The following is a 27,354-nucleotide window of genomic DNA, read 5'->3' as shown; positions in this document are numbered from 1 at the left end:
TCAATTTCTTCGCTGGTTATGGGTCTGTTCAGGCTTTCTATTTCCTCCTGATTGAGTTTTGGAAGTGTGTGGGTGCTTAGGAATTTGTCCATTTCTTCCAGGTTGTCCAGTTTGTTGGCATATAATTTTTCATAGTATTCCCTGATAATTGTTTGTATCTCTGAGGGATTGGTTGTAATCATTCCATTTTCATTCATGATTTTATCTATTTGGGTCATCTCCCTTTTCTTTTTGAGAAGCCTGGCTAGAGGTTTATCAATTTTGTTTATTTTTTCAAAAAACCAACTCTTGGTTTCGTTGATCTGCTCTACAGTTTTTTTTTTAGATTCTATATTGTTTATTTCTGCTCTGATCTTTATTATTTCTCTTCTTCTGCTGGGTTTAGGCTGTCTTTGCTGTTCTGCTTCTATTTTCTTTAGGTGTGCTGTTAGATTTTGTATTTGGGATTTTTCTTGTTTCTTGAGATAGGCCTGGATTGCAATGTATTTTCCTCTCAGAACTGCCTTCGCTGCATCCCAAAGCGTTTGGATTGTTGTATTTTCATTTTCGTTTGTTTCCTTATATTTTTTGATTTCTTCTCTAATTGCCTGGTTGACCCACTCATTCTTTAGTAGGGTGTTCTTTAACCTCCATGCTTTTCGAGTTTTCCAGACTTTTTCCTGTGGTTGATGTCAAGCTTCATAGCATTGTGGTCTGAAAGTATACAAGAAAGATTTCAATTCTTGTATACTTATGAAGGGCTGTTTTGTGACCCAGTATGTGATCTATCTTGGAGAATGTTCCATGTGCACTCGAGAAGAAAGTATATTCTGCTGCTTTGGGATGCAGAGTTCTAAATACATCTGTCAAGTCCATCTGATCCAATGTATCATTCAGGGCCCTTATTTCTTTATTGACCGTGTGTGTAGGTGATCTATCCATTTCTGTAAGTGGAGTGTTAAAGTCCCCTGCAATTACCACATTCTTATCAATAAGGTTGCTTATGTTTGTAATTGTTTTATATATTTGGGGGCTCCGGTATTCGGAGCATAGACATTTATAATTGTTAGCTCTTCCTGATGGATAGACCCTGTGATTATTATATAATGCCCTTCTTCATCTCTTGTTACAGCCTTTAATTTAAAGTCTAGTTTGTCTGATATAAGTATGGCTACTCCAGCTTTCTTTTGACTTCCAGTGGCATGATAAATAGTTCTCCATCCCCTCACTCTCATTCTGAAGGTGTCCTCAGATCTAAAATGAGTCTCTTGTAGACAGCAAATAGATGGGTCTTGTTTTTTTATCCATTCTGATATCCTATGTCTTTTGGTTGGCGCATTTAGTCCATTTACATTCAGTGTTATTGTAATAAGATATGGGTTTAGAGTCGTTGTAATGTCCGTAGGTTTCATGCTTGAAAGGATGTCTCTGGTACTTTCTCTCACAGGATCCCCCTTAGGATCTCTTGTAGGGCTGGTTTAGTGGTGACGAATTTCTTCAGTTTTTGTTTGTTTGGGAAGACCTTTATCTCTCCTATTCTAAATGACAGACTTGCTGGATAAAGGATTCTCGGTTGCATGTTTTTTCTGTTCATCACATTGAAGATCTCCTGCCATTCTTTTCTGGCCTGCCAAGCTTCAGTAGAGAGATCGGTCATGAGTCTTATATGTCTCCGTTTATATGTTAGAGCACCTTTATCTGTAGCTGCTTTCCGAATTTTCTCTTTATCCTTGTATTTTGCCAGTTTCACTATGATATGTCATGCAGAAGATCGATTCACATTAGGTCTGAAGGGAGTTCTCTGTGCCTCTTGGATTTCAATGCCTTTTTCCTTCCCCAGATCTGGGAAGTTCTCAGCATGATTTCTTCAAGTACACCTTCAGCACCTTTCCCTCTCTCTTCCTCCTCTGGAATAGCAATTATGCGTAGATTATTTCTCTTTAGTGCATCACTTAGTTCTCTAATTTTCCCCTCATACTCCTGGATTTTTTGTATCTCTTTCTCAGCTTCTTTTTCCATAATTTTATCTTCTAGTTCACCTATTCTCTCCTCTGCCTCTTCAATCCGAGCTGTAGTTGTCTCCATTTTATTTTGAATTCGTTGATAGCATTTTTTAGCTCCTCCTGGCTGTTCCTTAGTCCCTTGATCTCTGTAGCAAGAGATTCTCTGCTGTCCTTTATACTGTTTTCAAGCCTAGTGATTAATTTTATGACTATTATTCTAAATTCACTCTGTTATATTGTTTAAATCATTTTTGATCAGTTCATTAGCTGTTGTTATTTCCTGGACGTTTTTCTGAGGGGAATTCTTCCGTTTTGTCATTTTGGATAATCCCTGGAGTGGTGGGGAACTGGGGGCCACTTCCCCTGTGCTGTGGTGTATAACTGGAGTTGGTGGGCAGGGCCGCAGTCAGACCTGATGTCTGCCCCCAGCCCACTGCTGGGGCCACAGTCAGACTGGTGTGTGCCTTCTCTTCCCCTCTCCTATGGGCGGGATTCACTGTGGGGTGGCGTGGCCAGTCTGGGCTACTTGCACACTGTCAGGCTTGTGGTGCTGGGGATCTGCTGGGGTGGGTAGGCAAGGTGCACAGGGGCAGGAGGGGCAGGCTTAGCTTGCTTCTCCTTAGGTGATCCACTTCAGGAGGGGCCCTGTGGCAGTGGGAGGGTGGCAGACCCGCTGCCGGAGGGGTGGCTCCGCAGAAGCACAGCGTTGGGTGTTTGCCCGGAGCAAGCAAGTTCTCTGGCAGGAACTGGTTCCCTTTGGGATTTTGGCTGGGGCATGGGCGAGGGAGATGGTACTGGCGAGCGCCTTTGTTCCCTGCTGAGCTGAGCTCTGTTGTCAGGGGCTCAGCAACTCTCCCTCCCTTTGTCCTCCAGCCTTCCTGCTTTCCAAGCAGAGCTGTTTACTTATGACCTCCCAGATGCTAAGTCCCACTTGCTGTCGGAACACACTCCTTCTGCCCCTCCGCTTTTGCCAGCCAGACTCGGGGTCTCTGCTTGGCAGGCGGGCCACCCGTCCGCCCCGGCTCCCTCCCGCCATCCGTGTAGCGTGCACCGCCTCTCCGCCCTTCCTACCCTCTTCCATGGGCCTCTGTCTGCGCTTGGCTCCGGAGACTTTGTTCTGCTAATCTTCTGGCGGTTTTCTGGGTTATTTAGGCAGGTGTAGGTGGAATCTAAGTGATCAGCAGGACGCACGGTGAGCCCAGCGTCCTCCTACGCCGCCATCTTCCCAGGAACTGTAGAACTTTATTCTTAAAGATAGCATGTTATATTGAAATTAGTTGTCTCTATTACAGCCTTATTAATATTATTCTGAACATTTCACATTTATTTCTAAAATAATGTAATATAATATTAAAGCAGTTTTAATTTGTACTATAAAAGAAATAGTCCATTTTTGACTGATTATTAATTGGTTTAATATGTAAGAAACTCCTTTGTAAATTGTGATATGCCATTCATCTGTAACCTTTTTTAAAAAAAATGAGGTTTCAAAAGCTTTAGAAGGTGTCAGATACTTTGTAGCTTATCTGGCATTAAAAAGTCTTAGAAGACCCATGGACCTCTAAAAAATATCTAAGTATGCAATGCAATTTTTCAAAATATTGACTTTTAAATGTTAACATATGTCTAAAACATTTAATTATTAAAATATTAATAAAGAGGTTACAAAATGCCATTATTTGAGAGTTTCAAATATATGTATGGTTTTATATTTTCAAACTTAACTCATTGCTCATCTCTTCCTTTTGATTTTCCTATTTTTCTCCCCTTGTCTTTGAAGATTATACCTTTAAATATTTCTCTCCAGACTTTGATCATATCTGTAATGTGTGATGATTTTGTGTTAACTGTAACGAAATGAAGAATATCTTTCACTTAACTAATGTAAGTGGGTCATACAGGACAGTGATGTGCTTGACAGAATTGGAAATACAGTTCAAGGATGTAAGTTTCCTTTGATGACAAATAATGCAGAAGCTTTTGACACATTAGAGATGGAGGAGGCTGTGTAGCTGTCCTTGTGTGGAGGAGAAGGGTTCTCTGACCTCCAGGAAACTGCAGGAAATCTCTGCCATGGAAGATAACATCTGGATTAAAGATTCCAGTAGCTGCAAGACGGTCAGACCTCTGACTCTCAGGAGCTCTTTCCACATTCTGGCCTCTCAGGAGAGTCTGGCCAGAAGGAACAACATGGCCAACAGCCCCAAAGCTGCTAAGACTGCTTTTAACAAAGTACCACAAACTGAGTAGGTTAAACTGAATGGGTTAAACAGAAATTTATTTTCTCAAAGTTTGGAATTTAGATATCCGAGGTCAAGGTGCTGGCAGGCTTGGCTTCCTCTGAGGCTATGTTGCTTTTTTTTTTTTTCTCTGTTCTGTTTTTATTGTTGCACAGCAGAATACCAACAAATGGAAATATTTAGCTGTGCAAAGGGGATAGTGCTTAACTATAAATGAAAGACATGATTTAAAAAAGAAAATACTGGGGCGCCTGGGTGGCGCATTCGGTTAAGCGTAGGACTTCAACCAGGTCACGATCTCACCGTCCGTGAATTCGAGCCCTGCGTCGGGCTCTGGGCTGATGGCTCAGAGCCTGGAGCCTGTTTCCGATTCTGTGTCTCCCTCTCTCTCTGCCCCTCGCCCGTTCATGCTCTGTCTCTCTCTGTCCCAAAAATAAATAAACGTTAAAAAAAAATAAAAAAAAAATAAATAAAAAAGAAAATACTTAAACACAACTCAGGTCCTATAAGCACCTGGACTCTAGGTCTTTGTAGTGAAGCTGCCTCACCTGTGCATCCACAAATATATTCCAGATTTATCTGCTAGCTTCTGGTGGTTTCCTGGCAATTATCTTTGGTGTTTCTTGACTTGGAGATGCATCACCTCAGCCTCCACCTTCATGTTCCCATGGCATTCTCCCTTGTTGCAGGTCTTTGCCCAAATCTCCTGTTTTCATAAGGAATCCAGTTAGGATTAGGAGACTTCCCTACCCCCAGTATGACCTCATCTTAACTAATTGACCCTGTTTCAAAGGAGGTTCACAGTCTGAGGTACTGGCAGTTAGGACTTCACTACATGAATTTGGGGGGACACAGTGCCTGGGAGGTTGGTGGTTTTGGAACACCATGAACGGGGTGTGGTGCAAAGAATGATAGGGGATGAGGTCAGAGAAATATGAGATGCCAGGTTGTTTAGAGCCTTATGGGTCATTGTAACACCTTAGGGTTTTACTTTGAGTGAGTGATAAAGGGTTTTGAATGGCAGAATGACAGGAACTAATTTTAAAAGATAACACTGGCTGGTGGATTGGGAATAGACTGCAGGTTGGCAAGGGTAAAAGGGGAGACACGGTTAGCAGGCTTTCATGGATACGCAGGCAAGAGATATCAGTGAACGGATAACAGTGGTAACAGTAGAGCTACTGACAAGTGGTCAGTACTGAACTTAAGTGCTTTTGAAGATAGATGAGGATTTGCTGAGGGATTCCATGTGGGGTATGAGAGAGAGCAGTCAGGGAAGTTTCTAACATTTTGTTCTGAGTTACAGGAAGGAGAGAATTGCCATTAAATGAGGTGGGAAATGTGTGGGTGTAGTAGGTGGGTGGAGGGGTGAAATCAGAAGCAGTCTAGATCATTAGTTCCATTGCACATTAGTTCTCCCGGATCTTGAGTTTCCTATTTCTTTGTGTTTTTTTCTGGTTTTGCTTATTTTTTCAGATTTATTGGGGTATAAATGACGAATTAAAATAGTATATATTTAAGGTGTAGAATATGATGATTTGATATACATATATATTGTGAAATGATTACCACAATCAAGCTAATTAACGTATCCATTACTTCAGATGGAGGCCTCCAGTTATGGAATGAATAAGTCACAGGGATGAAAGGCACAGCATAGGGAATAGAGTCAATGGTATTGTAATAGTGTTGTATGGTGTCAGAAGGTAGCTACACTTGCGAGCATAGCATAATGTATGGAGAAGTTGAATCACTATGTTGTATAACTGGAATTCAGGTAACATTGGGCATCAACTACAGTCAAATAAAAATTAAAAAAAAAACCCACTTCACAGAGCTACTATTTTTGTGTGTGTATATAGGGAGAACACATAAGATAAGCTCTTTTGGCACATTTTAAGTCTACAACACAGATTTATTAACTGTAGTCACTATGCTGCACCTTAGATCTCTAGGATTTATTTATCCTGTATAACCAAACCTTTGTACCCTTTGACCAACATCTCTCCATTTCTCCCTTTCCCCTTTGAGATATTTCTTTACTTGACCTTTCAGGATACAAATTCTAGTCTTGATAGAACTCACATTCTCTTTTTAGGTTCATCTCTACGTTATGTTTTGCCTCCAGTAGGAGACTTCACTATGTATATATAATTTTATTTTATTTTATTTTTTTTGAGACGTCACTTCTATTAGTCACCACTTAGCAAGAAAGTAATGACTACTTACTATATTTCAGAGAAATGTGTCCATTTGATCTTCCCAGTTCTTTACTCTCTGCCTTTGTATTGTTTCTTGTTGTGGTCCAGCAAACAAAGTCAAAAACTATAATGCGGTATGATACGCTGACTTACTTTAAAAACACACAAAGGAATTTTGCAGCTGTCTTATTAATATGCTTGAAGTTTCCCTCTTCTATTTATTTTACATAGCCTCCTTTATAAACAGCACTTACAAGATTATTCTGCACTGGATAAAGATAGCCTTATAAAGTGATTCTACCTCTTGGTAGAAAATAATATTTAAAAACATTCAAATAGATAAGATTTTTTAATGAGTAGTATACTGATGTTTTGTGTAGACACTTGAAATAAGAATTACTTATCATGTTTGACACCCAGCTTATGTGACATTAATTAATTGTTCATTCAATCAAAATTCATTATTGAGTTTCTACATGTGTCAGGGATTGTTGAGAACGAAGAACAAAATTTACTTTTGACCTGTTTATTTCCCTTGGGAATTAAAATGCTTAGGGATATTGCTTTTAAAACAGAACACTCTTGTTTATAATATAATGAGGCTCACATGGGATAGTTAGGTTTTTAAGGCTGCTTGTCCTGTTCTTGATGATCTTAGGCTACTTAATCATTGGTCTTATGTAGCTTCTCTAGTCTTTTCTCTTGCTATCAGCCATTGGTCTCTCAAAGTTCTAATATCCATATCTATCTGACTCCTGCCCTTTTCAGTCTTCCCAGGAGTACAGCAGTGGTAGCATTCAGGTAGGAGAGTCTGGGAGACAAACCAAGTGGGGAGAGATGTGTTTCAAGGATGGAATTCTAGAACAGAGAGGAAGGTCCAGTGAGTAACATGTAATTTCTTAATGATGATTTGGAAAACAAAATGTGCCCATTTAGAGAATAAAAAAAATGAGCAACAGATTTGATAGTAGAAGAAACACGAGTTAGTATGAATTATGGGTTAGTTTTCAGTGATGCCAAACCCCTAAAGTTTATTCCATTGGACTATTCCCCCACCACATACCCAAGTATTTTCAGAAGCTACCGTGCTTTCAACCTGATAACCAAAGACTCCGGAGTAGATGAGGACAGACACATCTTTAGTGACTACAACATGCCTTCATAGGTCAATATAAATCATCATATAATATACGTCTCTAGATGGTCTGACCAGAAATTCCTTAGCAACCCAAAACAAGAAGAGACCAGTTGCTTTAATTATCCCTGGTCAGCCCCTCTCAGTTCGAGAAATCTCTGCTATTTGTCTCAGGCCCTAGCCTTAGAGCCTTCCTTAAATGCTCTTCAGACTCTAATTTATGCCAGTTGATTAACCTTCTTTCTGCCTTGTCCATTGATCTCGCACTGGGATTCCTAGTTATGAGGCCATCTGCCTCAGTCTTGATGAACATATTACCCTGTTCTGATTTCTTAAGCCCTCTGTGAGTTATGTGTCCTCTTGATCACATCCTATCTGACTTTGCCTTTTGCTTAATACTGATGACCACAATCTACTTTGTTATAATGGACAAAGGGGAGCTTCTTACCTCTATTGTAAATTGATGTGCACTGGCTAAGTTTGGGGCCATTATTTTTCTTACTGTTCAGAGTACATCTTCATTTCCTTCCAGGGTCATAGTTAGAAGTCTGACTAAGACAAGAATTTTATCTTTGTTGGTGGTAGGATCAATAATATGCATAAACTGATTATGCTATTTCTATGTGGTGTTCCACATTGTGTTTCCACTGTTGTTACACAAACCAACCACAAAGTCTTCCTATTCTGATTTCTCCTACTCTGGAGTGAGGGAGGGGAATACATATGATTCAATCAGATTGTGTCTTTTGGTCTTTGTACTTGCTTCTGATTTTCCTAGTGCTAGTTGGGACTCCTATCTTAGCAAATGTGGAAGTGTTCTTTGGAGGCAGACAACTATAAAAGTGTATGTAGTTGGAAGTAAAAGTTGAATTTAAGAGAAACACACAAAAAAGACATGAAATTTTAAAAACTGTTAAGGTAAGATGAAATTAATGAGATGATAAGGGTCCAAGTATTGCGCAAAACTACCGAAGTGTGACTTGAAGAATAGGAGTCATTGTCTTTGAGGTCAGTGAGAGAAACACTGATAAAAGTGGAGTGTCTTTGCAGATGTCTGAAGAAAGGCACAAGTTACTGTGGGTGGAGGGGAAGGTTGGATATCATTACAAGAAAGGACTATCTATCTGACCTGTGAGTCTTCCTACCTCTCTTGTCCTCCAAGTACCTTCCAAAATGGTAGTTGTCATATATTCTTAAATTGCTCTCTAGGAACTTATAGAAAATATTGTTTTATCATATATTATTAAATTAGCTTTTAAAATATCCTGACATTTTCTAAACAAATGTTAAGCTAAAAGCCTTTGCTAGACCATGTGACTGTATAAATTTGAAAATAACAGTCCAAATATTACAAATTTTCCAAATTCTAACTCTTTTTTTCCCCAGGTGGGACACGTGGGTCTTTCATTGAGTTTTAAGGTGAATCAGAATTTTTAGGAAGAACTTGGCATCAGACTATTGGAACTCTGTGTATTTTGCTACATCTAATGAGATTTTAATGCCCTCATGTTTCATGGTTTTACATACAGCTTAGGTAGAACGAGTGATAGAATTACGTTTATTTTTATTAAAAGACTTTTCTTTGTCAAAGTGATATTTTCTTTTGAAAGCTTACAAAAATGATACCTATAGCAGAAGAAGTGTTCTCAAATTGCTCATGTTCCTGAAGATGGCTATAGTGAGGTCATACTAGATCAAAAGATATCAAGGAAGATTTGACAGAGCTTATCCAAGGATGTAAGGAATTTAAAAATGTTCCAAAACCCTGTGAGGCATATATATCGCTGATATTGGTATTTGGGGCTAACTATGTTGTCAATAGATAAAGTTTGTGCCAAAGGATAAAACCGTAGTCAGCAGAATTTTGCTTGAACTACTCAGTGCTAGAAATTTTACACATTGGTAGGTACAGGGGCTTAGATTTAGTTAGATCATTGTGAATGTTGACCTTTTCCTAGTAGAGTATGCTGGAAATTGTCCGTTCTTCTCTTACTTTGTCTTTTACAAGGACTTAACTCTCTGACTTCCTTCGTATTTTTCGTCCCATTCCTAGGCTGTTGAAGACACATATTGGTTTTTCTTATATAACAAAGAAGGAAATTATGATAATTATGATAATTTTCTAACGTGACTATGTAAACTATGCAGTGAATCAGAAGCTGCACAGAATGGGTTAATAGGTCTCTAGCTGAGAAACAAAGGGCATGATTCTATTGCCACTGGGCTGCTTAACAATACTCATCTTAACTATGCAGCAGAGCTCCTGTGACAATGGAAATATACATGGGTTTCCTGATGCAAGGGAAGAAGTGTAGATTTCCCTGTTGAGGGTAGGTTGTCCTCAGGTTGCTGTCTAGTGGGACCAGGTTTTCTTCAACCCCTCTTAGTCTGTTCAGGCCACTATAACAAAGTACCACAGGCTTCCTGGTTTGAAGACAGCTATCGTCTCACTGTGTCTTCACATGGCAAAGGGACAAGGGAGCTCTCCAAGGGCTCTTTTATAAAGGCACTAATCCCAATCTTGAGGACTTCCCTTCATGGCTTAATAACCCCCAAAGGCCCCACCTCCAAATACTCTCACATTTGGGGATTAGGTTTCAGCATATGATTTTGAGTGGTATACAAATATTCAATCTGTACCAGACTTTCTTCCAGAAAATGGTTTAGGTGGGTAAAGTTGGTGTTGCAGGATTCTTTACCTCAATACCCAGGGTTCTTTGTCTTGCTGCTTTGAAGAATGAAGAGGTGGACACAGAAAAAAATGAGCAGCAGGCAAAATTTATTGGAATATAAGATTAGAAAGTAAGAATACTATGAAAGCTCTCTTTGCAGACAGAGGGCATTTGAAGGTGAATGCCCCCTATTATAGGCAAGAGACTTTGTTTTATAAGGTTCTGGTTGGCCCCCTTTTCTTTCCCCCTTGTTCCTTCTCAGGTTCTACCCTTATTGGCTTGATAACTCCAGGTCCTGGGTTGTCCATTCCTGATTGGCCCAATTCCATTGTGTGAGGAGTCAGGCTATGGTCACAGTGTCTCCCATATGACATGTTTTATGGTTTACTTATTTTAGTTAGATATTTTGATTGTCAGATTCCTGAGGGGAACCTGAGGGGGAGTAGGTGGTGTCTGTTACATTCTTAAGAGGAACCTTACGCCCGAGGGGGTTTGTTGTGGTCAGCCATTCCCAGCATTCTTCCAAAGTATGTGTTTTTCTCCATCTATGGACCTCAGATCCTAACCTTTCCCTCTCTGCCTATTTTATCCTATCTTTTCCCTGTCATATTGGTATGGAAATGATCAATATAACACTAAAGTGGCCAAAATGACCTTTGGGAATTACCTAGCTTAACAGAGCTGAACCTTTTAAGAGACTGCAGTGTAGAGTGTGCTAGAATGTTCTGTCTCTTTGGAGGGTTCTTTTGGAAGCTCCACTTTCTCTGTTCTAAGTGAAATGCCAGTATCTTTTTCTCCCAAGTAAGACTGGGGTCTTTGTGGGGGTGTACAAAGCCAATAATGATAGTAGAGGAATCCCCTGGAGGAAATAAGTTTTTTTTTTAATCTTTAAAAATCAAGTTAATCTATTTAAGTCTTTATAGTCTCAGATTTTACAGCCATAACATGATGTCACTTTCACATAAAGAATCTTTAGAGAACTTTTTATTTAAAGTTTTATATCTATTTCTATGAAAAATCTATTTCAGTGACTGCAGGCTCTGTTTTTGGCACAAAAGTTTTGCTGTGCTGTTCAATCCAAATCAATCCATATTCTTCCACCTGCTGTCTCCTGCTGCAGTGCCCAAGAAACTGCTACTGTTGTTTTGCCTTCTTGCTGATATAAGGGCTTGTCCCTCGGGATAGGCACCGGAGGGGAGCCCACATATTTAGCAGTCAGTAGAGATTCTCACAAAAAAACAAAAAATGTAAATATCAGTCACCTGTTTGAAGTAATGAAGGCAAATGTGCCCTATCCTAAGCTTACAGGATCCAGGAAGAAAATAAAGAAAATAAGTGGAATGCAGATTGTGAAAGGATTTGTATTAAATTGAGAGCATTTGAAGGAGGCAATGAATACCTCAAATGTAAATTTTTTTTTTTTAAGAGAGGGAAAGAGAGTATGTGCAAGTGGGGGAGGGGCAGAGGGAGCGAAAGAGAGAATATCGAGCAGGCTTCATGCCCAGTGCAGAGCCCGATGTGGGGCTCCATCTCACGAACTGGGAGATCGTGACTGGAGCTGAAATCAAGAGTCAGACGCATAACTTACTGAACCACCAAGGTGTCTCTCAAATGTGAAATTTTTATTATATTTCCAACTTAGAACAGGTAGAAAAGAAGTCTCATACTTACTGTTCTAGGAAAGTATGTTTTGTTCCTAATATAACAAAATAAAATTTATGGGATCCATTCTATTCAGTAGATAAACTTAAATTTTTTATTATATTTTCTGGTTAGAGGTTCTATATAGGAAGAGATGAAACTCACTCAGCAGACATACCTCAAAAACACTCAAGACCACTCCTTTTTCTGGACCACAGAGAAGAGGGAAGTCAGAGGCACTCTCCAGGTGTGGATGGACTTTCGCTAAGGGCTGCTTTGCCTCTATACCACATCTATGCTGGACCTCTAGGAATCTGGAATTGGCAAAGGTTTAGTAAGTTCTTGGGAAATACATGCAGGAGGTGCCAGGGAAAAACATTTGGTTCTTAGGGAGCTTTTAGTCAAGTGGTAAATTTATAGTTCTGATATATGTCTTTTTTCCAACACCACCAAGCAATTCTGAATCTCAGTGGATGTTGACTGGGTGTTCTGTGAATGTAATTTACTTAAGACACTACCTGCCTGGAGATGGCATCAGATCCCACAGGTTAAGGGCTCAGTCCTATAAGACAGCCACCACTTCGGATGACAATCACAAGTCTAGGTTGTCACCTGTGCTTCTGACTAACTGGCTGTAAATGGGAGTTTCTACAATCCCGACCTTGGATTTGATTTATTTGCTAGAATGGCTCACAGAACTCAGAGAAACATTTACTTATGATATTTTAAATGATGGGAAAATCAATGATTTTAAGTATATAAATCTTAAATTTCCATCTAAATCTATGATAAAATAGATCTTATGAGAAAAAAAAATTATAAGCTGAAAAGAGCTATAATGGTAATAATAACTTAATCATGTATTATGACTCTACTTTTAGCTCTCAGTAGCAAGATAACTTTATATCAACAAAGTGCTTTGGTCCCAAACATCCCTTTGTTTACCTTATTGCGTTCCCTCTTAGACACACACACACACACACACACACACACACACACACACCCCAAAACATGGCTTCTAATGTCATAGGAGGAGAGAGCATTTCAATAATGCAAAGAAAAGCAAAAGCCTTTTTACTTTCAAAGGCCAAAGGCCTGGCCTAAACGATATGCTTGGAACAACCCTGTTGAGGAGGTAGGAAGAAAGTTACAGTGGACCTAAATGGGTTCATTGCCAATGAGAGTCTCTGTGAAGGATCCCCTGCACTCGAGGATCAGAAAGAGTCTGGCCACCCTGAGAGTAGGAAAGGGCCATGTTGCTTGCTGTCAGGCATCTTCGGTGGATCTTTGCTTCCATTGTCTGTTGGCAGTGAACTGAAGATGGCCTAGGAGGAAATCAGGGACGTCTGGTCTTGGAGACACTTTCTGCTCAAAGTGTCTCAGCTCTGAAGCTGTGTGGCTGAAACTTTCCATGCTCTTGAGAAAGGCCTGGAAGTATGGTGAGAAAGAGATGGAGTGAGAGAGCAAGAGAAGGAGAGAGGAACAAGTGAGAGAGAAGGAGAGCACATGTGTTAGAGGTCACATAGACCTGAGGGGATCTGGAAAGTGGAATGAGCAGGGACAGCAGGAATATAGATAACAAATCAGATTCTGCTGAGCGGGAGGATGCCTTGGTGGATGCCAGTTGGGATGGAGAATGACCAAGAACCAGATGCCTACCCTGATGCCAGCATGCTACCACATAAACCTCAAAGAGGCCAGCGGGATGAGCCTTCTATACATTTACATAAAATTAAAACAATCTTAAATTGACTGAATTTTCCCTTGATTAATACAGTAAAGCTTTCTGCAAATGGTTATAATGGCAACTTGAGTTAGAAACTATATTTAGTTATAAAAAATGTAGTTGCAGATTCACACACCTGAGTTCAGTGGATCCAGAATACACACGTGAGTGCGCGCACACACACACACACACACACACACACACACACACACACGCACACACACACTGCATTGCCTACAACAAAGCCAGGGCTGTGGTCATTTGGGAGATGGCTTCTCATCCTGTGTAGAGGGGGAAAGTTGCATAGAAAAGTGATGAGAGCAGCTTGGGCAGACAGTTCAACTGTGGCTGATAACCTCCATCTCAGCCTTCCCACTTTCACCACCATCAGGAGGCATGTGAAATTTCCTACCTCAAGAGCCATAGATTTCTTAGTGACCTAGAGCATAGCCAGTGCTTATATTATCTGGCAATTGTCGTGGAGTAAACCATTTTGGACTGGCTGACGCTTCGTGGTTAGGGACCATTCTACACTCTGTGGAATGTTTAGGAGCATTCCTGGCCTCTATGCACTAGATGCCAGTAGCATTCCCACCCCTGACTGTGGCAACTAAAATGATCTCCAGACGTGGCAAAATTCCCTGCGACTGAGAACCTCTGTTCTATATTATACATCCTTTACTACAGTCAGAAATAACTCCCAGACTGTAATATAGAAAACGAAAGCATCCAGCATTCTGTGTATATGATAGGTAGCCTGAGGAACGTATGATACGAGAGATGTGATAAAGGATGTGAATAATGTTGAAGACAGCAGGCAAATGAATTTTGGAGGATTGGCTCTTATAATTTTTACTTACATTTTCTTTTTGAATTAAGCCTAAGAAAATGTCACTGAAATTCAAGACTTTGTCCTGGAAAACTGCTACTGAATATATTCTGATAGCAGCTTTCTATTTTATCTAAAATGCTGCCTTTCATCTTTCTTTATACATCCTATTTCCCAAGCACTTAATCACATTTATTGCTCACTTTTGGACTGCCTCCAATGTTGGCATGTCTGGGTAAAGTCTCAGGATGCTGACAAAGAAAAGGTTGAAGAAGGGTGAGGATATCAGAGGAATTCCAGATCTAGAGTAAGATATGGGAAAATTTTACTAATAAGTGCTATAGAGAAGTAAAGGATTTGCAAGGAAGAAAGGTAAAACATTGACCGAGGGACCTTCTTGTTTCTCATTTTGCACTCTAGTAAGGTGTTGTAGCATGACATTGCAACTTCAAAGTTTTGAGAATTAGTCATGAAATAATAATCTACAAAAGACTATAAAATTAATATGAGCCAATAGATGGTAAGATAGGAAAAAAAAAATCACTCTGCTGGCACACTTATGTCTTATCCTGATTTTTCTCTTAAGCCGAGTTTTATTTAGGTTTTGGCGTGAAAGAATCCTCTAAATCTTTCATTCTTAGGGAAATGGAGATTCAGGGTGGATGTACTTCCCCTACTCCCTGAAACTTGATTCAGCTGTTCCAAGGCTCGTTTGGTCTGTACTGCGACACTGTTTCACGATGTCGCACTCACAAAGCCTCTTTGTTTTTTGGTTTTTTTTTTCCTTTGTTTTTAATAATTTGGATGATTTATTGGTTTGGATATGGAAAGCTCCATGTCATCATGTTATCTGATTCCCAAACTTCTCTTTACCCTCTGAGTTAGGGTCTGTGCCTATAATTAATTCAGCAACTGTAACTGCAAAATGTTTGCCCTATAATGAGTTCCCAGGTGACATGAAAACCTCATCTCTCAGGTAGGATGAAAATGGGCATGTCTTCACCACGGAGCTAATGTAATAACAAGATTCAATCCGTGCTTACATTAGGGTAGCTGATCAAGTCCCAACGGTGCATGTTAAAATGAGACTGTTCTCATTCCGCTTGCTCCTTTCAGCTGAAAAATGGGAAAGTGATTTTCGCCTTTTATTATCCACTCTGTGCTGTCACCTGTCTCACCCTAGAGCACTTTTCTACACTGGGGACTTCACTTGTTTAGCATTTCATATATCATGTCTTATCTAAGCATCCAGTGCCTAAAACTTCTGCCACAGTGGCCAAGCAGGTGCGCGGAAGAAATATTTCAGCAGCTCTTAAATGATTCAGCAGTCAAGTTTTTTTGTTTGTTTTTGGATTTTTTTCCCTTTCATTCTATTTTGTTCCATTTCACTTTGCTTTGTTTTATTTTATTTATTTATTTATTTTTAGCAAAGATTAGCTGAGATCATTGCCTACCAGATGTGTCTTCAATGGTTTATTATAAGGCATTTCTATTATTTTTCCTTGACATTATTATTGATGTTTGCTGTGAAGGTATTTTTTAGAAGTGATGCTGAGAAAGCATCTGGTTAAGTTAGCTAGTCTGGTTCAAGAGGTGATTCTAAGGCTCATTAACTCAGCACTCCCATCATCCAATAATGGGCACCCTAGAGTAACTGCTCAGGAAATGAACGCAAAGCTTCCTGCCTAGTGTGTTTATGGAGGAACGTTTTAAAATCAAGCCATGAAGAGATTGTTTAAAAAGTATCCTTGTTTACCTACTATTTGCATAATCCAAGGTTTTTATAAATGCTTTGGGTACTGAGAAAATAAAGCTGTTATGTATCCAATATACATCACTCACCGAAACATTTTCAGGAAAAGCTTAACTATAAAACAGAATGACTCATTTCACTGAGGAATAGGCTGACGTTTTAGTGACTTGTCATAAATAGTGCAGTGGGGCTAAGTAAACTGAGTTTAATGATGAGTTTTACAAGGTAGTTTGTTCCCTCTTCTTCTTGGGCTCAATGACCTTTTCCCGAGAGAGGGGTATTTATGGGAAAATCTACATCTCTCTTTTATATTCTTGGGAACCTTTAGCTCTCTAACTAGAAGCAGAAGAGGCAAGAGGGAATAAAACAAAAAATTTAAAGAGAGAGAGAGAAAGAGAGAGAGAGAGAGAGAGAGAGAGAGAGAGAGAGAGACAGAGAGAGAGAGGCTTCACCAAGTGAAAGAAACCAACAGTATCCAGCTTTTCTTCTTGGAAGAAGAAATTAGAATCAGAATTTTTAGGCTGAGGGGATCATTAGCAATTGACTAATGTAATGAGGAGCCTTGATTCTCCCCCACACCCTTATTGCTCAGAGGAAATGATACCGCTATCCACATTATTGCTTTGCCAAAGCCCTGCTGTCTCCCTTGGCTACTCTCTTTCCTTCAGTTCTTCCACCCTTGTCTAAGCTCCAGATCTATCTCCCACCCCTACTAGTCAATTAATTGACTTTCAAAGTATATCCTGTCTCCTAATCTTAACCTTGTCCTGACCACCATCATCTTTTTTCTTGGACTACCAAAAATTGCCTTCTGACTAGTTCTATTCTTTGTCTTGTTAACCACAGTGCATCTTCCACAGTGTAGCAATAGTGATTCTTGTAAAATGCATTCTTACCATGTTGCTGCCCTGCATGAAACAGTAAAATGACTTCTCAGAGAGCTCTTAGAATAAAGATCTTAAATGAATTTTAAGCATCCGAAAATTTATTTTATACTCTAATAGTATATACTATATGGAATATGTATGTGTGACTATATACACAAACAACATGCATGTTAGAGATAGGATGGCTTAAGAGTACACTCCTCGTGGAACATCTGATTATCCAGACATTTTCCATTTCCTAGACATTTTGTAGAAATGAGATTGTATTAAAATATTTTGTTATGTTAATGAACAGAAATGTTCCTAAAATGTTTCTTTCAGTATAAGGTGAATATTTCTTAAGTTTTCTTGATCTTAGCTTGTAGGTGCTTATTCATCTGGTCATTTGAATTTGGAGAGACCTGGCTGCGTGTCAGGCATTTTGCTAGAAATTGGGATAAAAGAGATAGTCCTGGACAGCAGGGAGTTTGGTGTCCACTGTGGGCATAGCTACAAATAGCAAGTCCTCAGATTGCTATTCAAACTTAAACTTTGATTCTTCTTACAACACAGCAAAAATAATAGTAATCACAATAGTATCAGTTAACATTTTTTATAGCTTTTCATCACTGGCATTATATTGAGACTATTATATACATTATCCCACTGCACACTTGTAGTGACCCATGGGATAGTTACTATTATTCTCGTTTTGTGTATGAGAAACTTAGTTTTGAGAATTGTCTTGGCCAAGATTGCATAGGTAGAAGGTGCCAGAGAGCAATTTCTATGCCAAGTTTTTTATATTCTAAAGTCTGACTCTAAACCATCATATAATGGCAAGGGAGAATGAGGAGACAGGGAAGTGATGATAATAATTCACATCTACACTTATTATAATACTGCTATAATATTGCCAATATTGATAGTTATTAAAAATAAGATAAGCTCTTTAATTTAAGGCAAAAACACAAATTGAAATGATTACCTCAAAGAAATTTTCCCTTGAGAAAGATGGATTTTTCTGTCAGTGCATGTGAACTTCACGCTGGTCGTCATAACTGAGAGACATGACATACTGAGAACAAGGTGTCGTTTGGCCTGGCTGGCAAGGTAGAAATGAAACCTCTTGGGTTATTGTAAGACATACCCTTACATAGATTTCTCTTCTTGTGAGCAGTAAAAAAAGTAGCAAAATAAGAAGCTCTGCTTTCAGACCTTCATAAAGGGAACTTTTATTGGATGAGACTGCAATATCTTTAATGTGAATTACATTTTATCCCAAACTTAGAACAGGAGAAGCACCTACTGCATGCATCTCGTTTATTTGTGCGATAACAGGCAGGCCTATTTCATGGGACGGAGAAGCACATTGTGCATCTTGCTTTGTGGAGCACTGACTGCTGCCTATAGAAAGAATCCAGGAGGGTCTTTGAGAACTTACACAGGGTTCCTGAACCTCAGCATTGTTGACATTTGGGGTTGGACAATTCTTTTTTTCCTTGACCTGTCCTGTGCATTGTAGGATGCTTATCAGCATCCCTAGCCTCTACCAATTAGATGTCTTTCCCCTCCTTCCACCTCAGTCAGGTGATAACCCAATGTGTCTCAGACATTGAGATCAGCTGAGTTACGCTGATTTGTAGACTTAGTCACAGAAGTCACAAAGCCACTGCAAGCACATTCCTTGTGTTCCTTCTGTTTCTGACACTCATTTTGAATGTTCTGAAACAGTCTCAAAAAGCGACTAAACTGCACAACTCAGAAGACTGTGCTTTGTTTGCATGAGCTATTTCTTTTTTTTTTTTTTTTTTAAGCTCCATAGCAGGAGTCCAAGACCAAGCATGAGCTATTTCTTATGTTGAAACAGGAGATACACATTTTATGCCTCAGTGAATGGCACAGAGGACAAAGAGTTGGCTATGTTACCATAAATCTACCCCTAAATGCATGAAATTCAAGCAGGATTTAGTTACATAGAGTTATCCATGAAGGCCAGAATCAGGTACATATTTTAAATTAATTTACATGTCAGTGCACTAAAACCTCATTAATTGACACAATTATATTATTTTTTTTTTTATTTTTAAAAAAAAATTTTTTTTTCAACGTTTATTTATTTTTGGGACAGAGAGAGACAGAGCATGAACGGGGGAGGGGCAGAGAGAGAGGGAGACACAGAATCGGAAACAGGCTCCAGGCTCTGAGCCGTCAGCCCAGAGCCTGACGCGGGGCTCGAACTCACGGACCGCGAGATCGTGACCTGGCTGAAGTCGGACGCTTAACCCACTGCGCCACCCAGGCGCCCCTGACACAATTATATTTAAAACAATATGTAAGTCAAAGCAATTATTGTTTCCCCGATGACCAGATGCCAACCTCTACTCATAAAAATATTGAGTAATATCAAATTGAAAATCTATTTGCCCTTGGTTTTAACAGGTTTATGTATTAATTTTATATGCTTTAGCATTATTTATTAGAATTCATGTTAGTCTACTTTGGGCTTTTAATGTGGTAACCACTTCAGATCCCATTGAGTAGTGTATGATGTGTATTTCAAACCTTTACTTGCCTCCTGAGAAACCTTTCAATTTAGGTGGCTTTGGAGACGAAGGGGGACAGAAGGCAAGCTGACCATGCTCCATGAAATCCATAGAACCCAACAACACTAGGAAGTCTTAACAGATGAGGAAAAAAAGAAATACTATTCTGAACACTTACAATTTTCTGGTTCTCACAAGAATTCTCTTGAAAAAAAGTATATTAGAACAGATGACACACAGAGGGTTTTTAGGGTGGTGAAACTATGCAAGATACTATAATGGTAGATACATGTCATTATACATTTGTTCAAACCCACAGAATGTACAACATCAAGTGAACCCTAATGTCAACAATAGGCTTTGAGTGATAATGATGTGTCAATGTAGGTTCATCGATTGGAAAAACTGGATCATTCTGGTGGGGGATGTTAATAGTGGGGGGGTATGTATTTGTGGGAATAAGGTGTATATGGGAAATCTCTGTATCTTCTGCTCAATTTTTCTATGAATCTAAAACTGGTCTAAAAAAGCCTATTTTAAAAAGTTAGTTCTTTTATTTCAGATAGTTTGGGCAGGGATTTTAATAGGATAGATATCTCATCCTGGTTTATAATCATTGTAACCTCTAGAGACCTGTTTCTGGTAATCTGTTTTATCTCTAATCTCTGGTGTAGATAAGGTAGACATTGCAGTCTACATTTAAGAGGATATAATACTGAAGGCATAAATATACTCTTTTCAGGCAATACTGATTTTGTTAATAGAGACATGTTTAAGTAATTCATAAATTATGAGCTTTAGGTCCTGAGGATCTAAGCTACACATTTTATTCTAGTCTTTCCAATCTCAACATTAAATTTGTGTGGTAGGTAACCTGACTCCTACCTACTCCAAGGAGTCTTCAATATAATTAAAATATTTTTTTTTCACGTCTATTCATTTTTGAGAGAGCACAAGCAGGGGAAGGGCAGAGAGAGAGACACACACACAATTTGAAGCAGGCTCCAGGCTCCGAGCTGTCAGCACAGAGCCCGAGGCGGGGCTTGAAACCACGAATCATGAGAATCATGACCTGAGCCGAAGTCAGACACTTACCTAACTGAGCCATCCAGGCGCCCCTCAATATAATTTTTGATTCAGCTACAGGTAAAAGGTGAATTTCTTCAGATTCTGAAATTCTTACCAGAGATTGTCTGGAGTTTAATTCATTTTTACAGTATCTCAACTGATTTTGTCAATCCCATTTGCTGTGGCCAATCTTTATTGGAATGAAAATAACAATGGAGGTTGTAATTATCGGACTTTATTGACTCTGTCTTGGAAGTTGACTCTCAAAGTCAACTTTCAGAAGTTCTTCAAAAGTAACTAAAATCAACTCACGAACTTTCTGAAAAATCCCATTCAAGCTTATATTTTGAAAAATCATGGTAGATCTCAAGTCTCTAATTCAATTTTAGTTCTGCCACTGAAATTTATGTACCCATAGTTAACTTACTACATTCTTTAACTTCTTATTTCTGGGATTTTAGGAATTTCATTCACTGGTGTTTGTAATAGTTAATTATGTCATCATATGGTTATTTGCTACTGGGTTCTGTTAACTTTCTATTTTTAACAGGTCCTCATTCTTCAAAATTGATTTCACCATTGCCCTCCCCTCAAAGTAACTCTTTTCAAGTACCTTTTGTCCATAATGACACTAGTTTGAAACCTCTGAAACCTTACCTATTAATTGTCTTTGAGGGTTTTTTTCTCCTCATTACCTATACCCATGTTACTGAGCCCTGCCAATTTTACATTCAAGTGCCTCTTAAATAATTAAACAACAGCATCAAAAACTATTCCTCCTCAGGCCTTGTTCTAATTCAGGCACTCTTTCTACTGCCTTTTAATTAATCTCCTTATTTATATTCTTTCCCCAATTAGACTAATACTGCATACTGTTGGCAGATGTATTTCTCTAAGTACCTACATTCATGTCATCACTATGTTTCTAAAACTTTCAGTCATTCCCTATTATATACAAGACAAAATCCAAATCCTTTAGTGTAGCACTCAAAGCCTATCATAATCTGTCATTTGCTGCCTTTTCACACACATTTCCCCAAATATTGAACAGAACTAACACTTCATTCACACCAAGTGAATTTTTTTTTTTGCTATTCATAAAACACATCATGACATCTACTTTCAATACAAAGTGACCTCACATCTCAGACATTGCTTTTCTTATTATTTTGAAAAGCTAGCAAATATCAGTGATCTCTTAACTCTTTCATGCTACTAAATTTGTTAAATATTATGTTAGATAGTGGGGCTGTGGAAATTTCAAAAGTACTTTATTATGTGGTTTCTTCAAGGGGCTTTTAGTATAGTTGAAATAGCAAGGAAATATACAATTAAGTGCTAAATTGTCTGCTCCAGTCTATAAATTTCCAACAGTCAAAAACGTAAGTATCTAGTATATTTTTATGTATTGTATGTGCTTCTTTTTTTATTTGTTTTAATTATATTTTAAGCTTCTAAAAGGACAGGTGTTATATTCTGTGTGTATGGATATGTATTTTTGCATTTCTTCATAGTGTTAGGTGCTTGAGAAAAATGTACTGCATAAACTTACATATTTGGGAAGGAGGGTGTTTTTTTCTTGCTGAATAGCTTAGGCAAATCAGAAATGCTTCTTTGTCAGAAGCAATGCCTTAGAAAACATGGTCAGTAACTGTGAATGACTGTGGAAACCAGGTAGATCAGATAAAAGAATGAACTGGGCAGGTTGGAGAGGTGAAGGCTCAATCTAACTGGAGAGCTGTTGTCTTTTCCAAAGGAGTCAGCTGCTTCTTAGCACTGCCTCTGGCTGCGGCATGGGATTTCAAGTCTACTGTTGCCTGATCTAATTTTTCTTTTTTTTTTTTTTTTTTTTTTCATGTTTTATTTTTTTTATTTTATTTATTTTTTTATTTATATATGAAATTTATTGTCAAATTGGTTTCCATACAACACCCAGTGCTCATCCCAAAAGGTGCCCTCCTCAGTACCCATCACCCACCCTCTCCTCCCTCCCACCCCCCATCAACCCTTAGTTTGTTCTCAGTTCTCAACAGTCTCTTATGCTTTGGCTCTCTCCCACTCTAACCTCTTTTTTTTTTTTTTTTTTTTTGTTCCCCTCCCCCATGGGTTTCTCTTAAGTTTCTCAGGATCCACATAAGAGTGAAGCCATATGGTATCTGTCTTTCTCTGTATGGCTTATTTCACTTAGCATCACACTCTCCAGTTCCATCCACGTTGCTACAAAAGGCCATATTTCATTTTTTCTCATTGCCACGTAGTACTCCATTGTGTATATAAACCACAATTTCTTTATCCATTCATCAGTTGATGGACATTTAGGCTCTTTCCATAATTTGGCTATTGTTGAGAGTGCTGCTATGAACATTGGGGTACAAGTGCCCCTATGCATCAGTACTCCTGTGTTCCTTGGATAAATTCCTAGCAGTGCTATTGCTGGGTCATAGGGTAGGTCTATTTTTAATTTTCTGAGGAACCTCCACACTGCTTTCCAGAGCGGCTGCACCAATTTGCATTCCCACCAACAGTGCAAGAGGGTTCCCGTTTCTCCACATCCTCTCCAGCATCTATAGTCTCCTGATTTGTTCATTTTGGCCACTCTGACTGGCGTGAGGTGATATCTGAGTGTGGTTTTGATTTGTATTTCCCTGATAAGGAGCGACGCTGAACATCTTTTCATGTGCCTGTTGGCCATCCGGATGTCTTCTTTAGAGAAGTGTCTATTCATGTTTTCTGCCCATTTCTTCACTGGGTTATTTGCTTTTCGGGTGTGGAGTTTGGTGAGCTCTTTATAGATTTTGGATACTAGCCCTTTGTCCGATATGTCATTGGCAAATATCTTTTCCCATTCCGTTGGTTGCCTTTTAGTTTTGTTGGTTGTTTCCTTTGCTGTGCAGAAGCTTTTTATCTTCATAAGGTCCCAGGAATTCACTTTTGCTTTTAATTCCCTTGCCTTTGGGGATGTGGTGAGTAAGAGATTGCTACGGCTGAGGTCAGAGAGGTCTTTTCCTGCTTTCTCCTCTAAGGTTTTGATGGTTTCCTGTCTCACATTCAGGTCCTTTATCCATTTTGAGTTTATTTTGGTGAATGGTGTGAGAAAGTGGTCTAGTTTCAACCTTCTGCATGTTGCTGTCCAGTTCTCCCAGCACCATTTGTTAAAGAGACTGTCTTTTTTCCATTGGATGTTCTTTCCTGCTTTGTCAAAGATGAGTTGGCCGTACGTTTGTGGGTCTAGTTCTGGGGTTTCTATTCTATTCCATTGGTCTATGTGTCTGTTTTGGTGCCAATACCATGCTGTCTTGATGATGACAGCTTTGTAGTAGAGGCTAAAGTCTGGGATTGTGATGCCTCCTGCTTTGGTCTTCTTCTTCAAAATTACTTTGGCTATTCGGGGCCTTTTGTGGTTCCATATGAATTTTAGGATTGCTTGTTCTAGTTTCGAGAAGAATGCTGGTGCAATTTTGATTGGGATTGCATTGAATGTGTAGATAGCTTTGGGTAGTATTGACATTTTGACAATATTTATTCTTCCAATCCATGAGCAGGGAATGTCTTTCCATTTCTTTAAATCTTCTTCAATTACCTTCATAAGCTTTCAATGGTTTTCAGCATACAGATCCTTTACATCTTTGGTTAGATTGATTCCTAGGTATTTTATGCTTCTTGGTGCAATTGTGAATGGGATCAGTTTCTTTATTTGTCTTTCTGTTGCTTCATTGTTAGTGTATAAGAATGCAACTGATTTCTGTACATTGATTTTGTATCCTGCAACTTTGCTGAATTCATGTATCAGTTCTAGCAGACTTTTGGTGGAGTCTATCGGATTTTCCATGTATAATATCATGTCATCTGCAAAGAGCGAAAGCTTGACTTCATCTTTGCCAATTTTGACGCCTTTGATTTCCTTTTGTTGTCTGATTGCTGATGCTAGAACTTCCAGCACTATGTTAAACAACAGCGGTGAGAGTGGGCATCCCTGTCGTGTTCCTGATCTCAGGGAAAAAGCTCTCAGTTTTTCCCCGTTGAGGATGATGTTAGCTGTGGGCTTTTCATAAATGGCTTTTATGATCTTTAAGTATGTTCCTTCTATCCCGACTTTCTCGAGAGTTTTTATTAAGAAAGGGTGCTGGATTTTGTCAAAGGCCTTTTCTGCATCGATTGACAGGATCATATGGTTCTTCTCTTTTTTTTCAAGGTGAGATGGAGATTTGAATTTTTGTGTGAAATAACCAATATTCTTTCCCCTAGAATTTGACAGGGAAAACTACACACCCACTCAGGCTGAATTTTTCCTGGAGGCTACACTATTAGTTTGCAATCTTGGCCCTAGAGAGATTTTGGTTGTTGTTGATGTATGATTTCTTTCCTGTGACCTAATGAACATTGGTAGCTGGTCAGTAACTTAGGAGAGTCAGTTAATGTGGCAAATCAAAACAGACTATTGACCTGTGTTATGAAATTCATAGAATAATACAAAATGATGCATGTGTCAAACATATTATGTTAACTTAGAACATATCAATTAAGTCCTTGACCAACCTGTTTGGGTTGCAGCATGGCCTTTTTTTCTGGATATAAGTTTACTGACTGGATTGCTGGATTCTTTTTCCTATGTAGGAAAAAGAATAGTTTGTTTTTTTTTTTAATTTTTTTTTTCAACGTTTTTTATTTATGTTTGGGACAGAGAGAGACAGAGCATGAACGGGGGAGGGGCAGAGAGAGAGGGAGACACAGAATCGGAAACAGGCTCCGGGCTCCGAGCCATCAGCCCAGAGCCTGACGCGGGGCTCGAACTCACGGACCGCGAGATCGTGACCTGGCTGAAGTCGGACGCTTAACCGACTGCGCCACCCAGGCGCCCCAAAGAATAGTTTTTTTGTCCTCCATTCCCAGTTTCCCTTTTCTTAAAGTGAGGGGAGAAGTGTATATACTTGCCAGACAGGCTGAGTGCAGAATCCTTCTGAAATTGTGCGACTTTCTTCCAACTTGCACACTACCTTGTCCTCAAATGAGACTGCATTATTTTTAGTGACTCATCTTTAACAAAAGCATTAACCAAAACATTTAAAGTCATTTTCTTAGAATCCATTTTCTTTTCACACCCTCATTTCATCAGTTTATATAATATTTAATCTATATACTTATAATGTAAAATAAAACTAGCTTAAAGAAGTTTGGGAACAAATAAAATTGACTCCTGGCAACTATTCGGTTCAGTAGATGGGAGCATGAATGCACAAGAATATAAAGATTATGCTTCTAGTTACAAGATGCAGCATGTTGTGGACAGCACTTGCTTAAGTTCATGAGAAGACTAGAGAGCATGGACTAATCTAGTCATTTGATTAAGTGAAGGTCAGTTAAGTGAATGATATGCATTATAGTTGATTATGCTGGTCTCTATATTGGTGTATACTGCGAGACCCTTGGAACAGCACAGCATCACTTGCTATCTGAATCCCAGAGTAATGTTCCAGAGGTGAATTACATAAGCTTTTCATATGCTTTTGGTCACTCTCATGGGGAGGAGGTCCAGGGAATAATTTTCATCCTGTGTACAATGCATGTGCTACTGAGGAGGTTGTCTTGAGTAGAAATAATTCTTCTGTTAGGAGAACTAAAATATTTTAGTGCAGTTTTGCTTTTTGCAAGTATTAGGAACCATGATTTAGAAAGAGATATTATGCAAATGTATAAGAGCAAGAGAAGAGAATGTTCCAAATTTCAAGTTGCTTCTTTAAGAAATAAAAATTAGTTTTCTCTCCCATAAGTTCCACTCAATTTTTTCTCAGTTTTTCTATAAAGTAATTATTTATGCCCACACAAATTTTGTCACACTTAGATTAGAATTTGGATTATATTGGTCTTGTAAAGCAGTTCATGTTGTTTGAAGAAATCTAAAAATATTCTATGCACTTCTTCCCTCCATTTTCATTATTCTGTTTACTTGTTTATATTATTTTTTATTGAAGCATAACTAACATACAGTGTTATATAAGCTTTAGGTGTACAACATAATGATTCAACAATTCTATACATTAATCAGTCCTCAACATGAGAAGTGTAGTCACCATCTATCACCAAATGATGTTATTTCAATCTTATTGATTGTATTCTCTATGCTGTACTTTTCATCTCCATGACTTGTTTATTTTATAACTGGAAGATTATACCTCTTAATCCCCTTTGTCTATTTCATCCACCCCCCCCACCTCCCTTGCTAGAGGAGATACATATAGAAAAATATTTCTATGGTCAATGTCAAAGAAATTACTGCCTGTGTTTTATTCTAGGAATTTTATGCTTTCAGATCTCACATTTAGGTCTTTAAAACATTTTGAGTTTATTTTTTATATGGTGTAAGAAAGCATTCCAGTTTTATTCTTTTGCATGTAGCTGTCCAGTTTTACCAGCACCATTTATTGAAGAGACTTTCTTATCCTCATTGTATATTCTTGCTCCTTTTATCGTAGATTGATTGACCATATAAGTGTGGGTTTATTTTTTTGTGCCAGTACCATACTGCTTTGATTACTACTGTACTTTGTAGCATAACTTAAAATCTGAAATTGTGATACTTCCAGTTTTGTTCTTCTTTATGAAGATTGCTTTGGCTATTTGGGGTCTTTTGTGGTTCCCATGCTCGTTATGTTTAACCTGTTATTGGTGATTGTTATTCTGCATACATTGAATTGACT

The sequence above is a fragment of the Puma concolor genome, chromosome B1, assembly GCF_028749965.1.
Source record: "Puma concolor isolate L17-30 chromosome B1, mPumCon1.1.hap2, whole genome shotgun sequence".
NCBI lineage: Eukaryota > Metazoa > Chordata > Mammalia > Carnivora > Felidae > Puma > Puma concolor.
The sequence above is the reverse complement of the archived record's forward strand: the minus strand, read 5'-3'. Positions refer to the sequence as shown.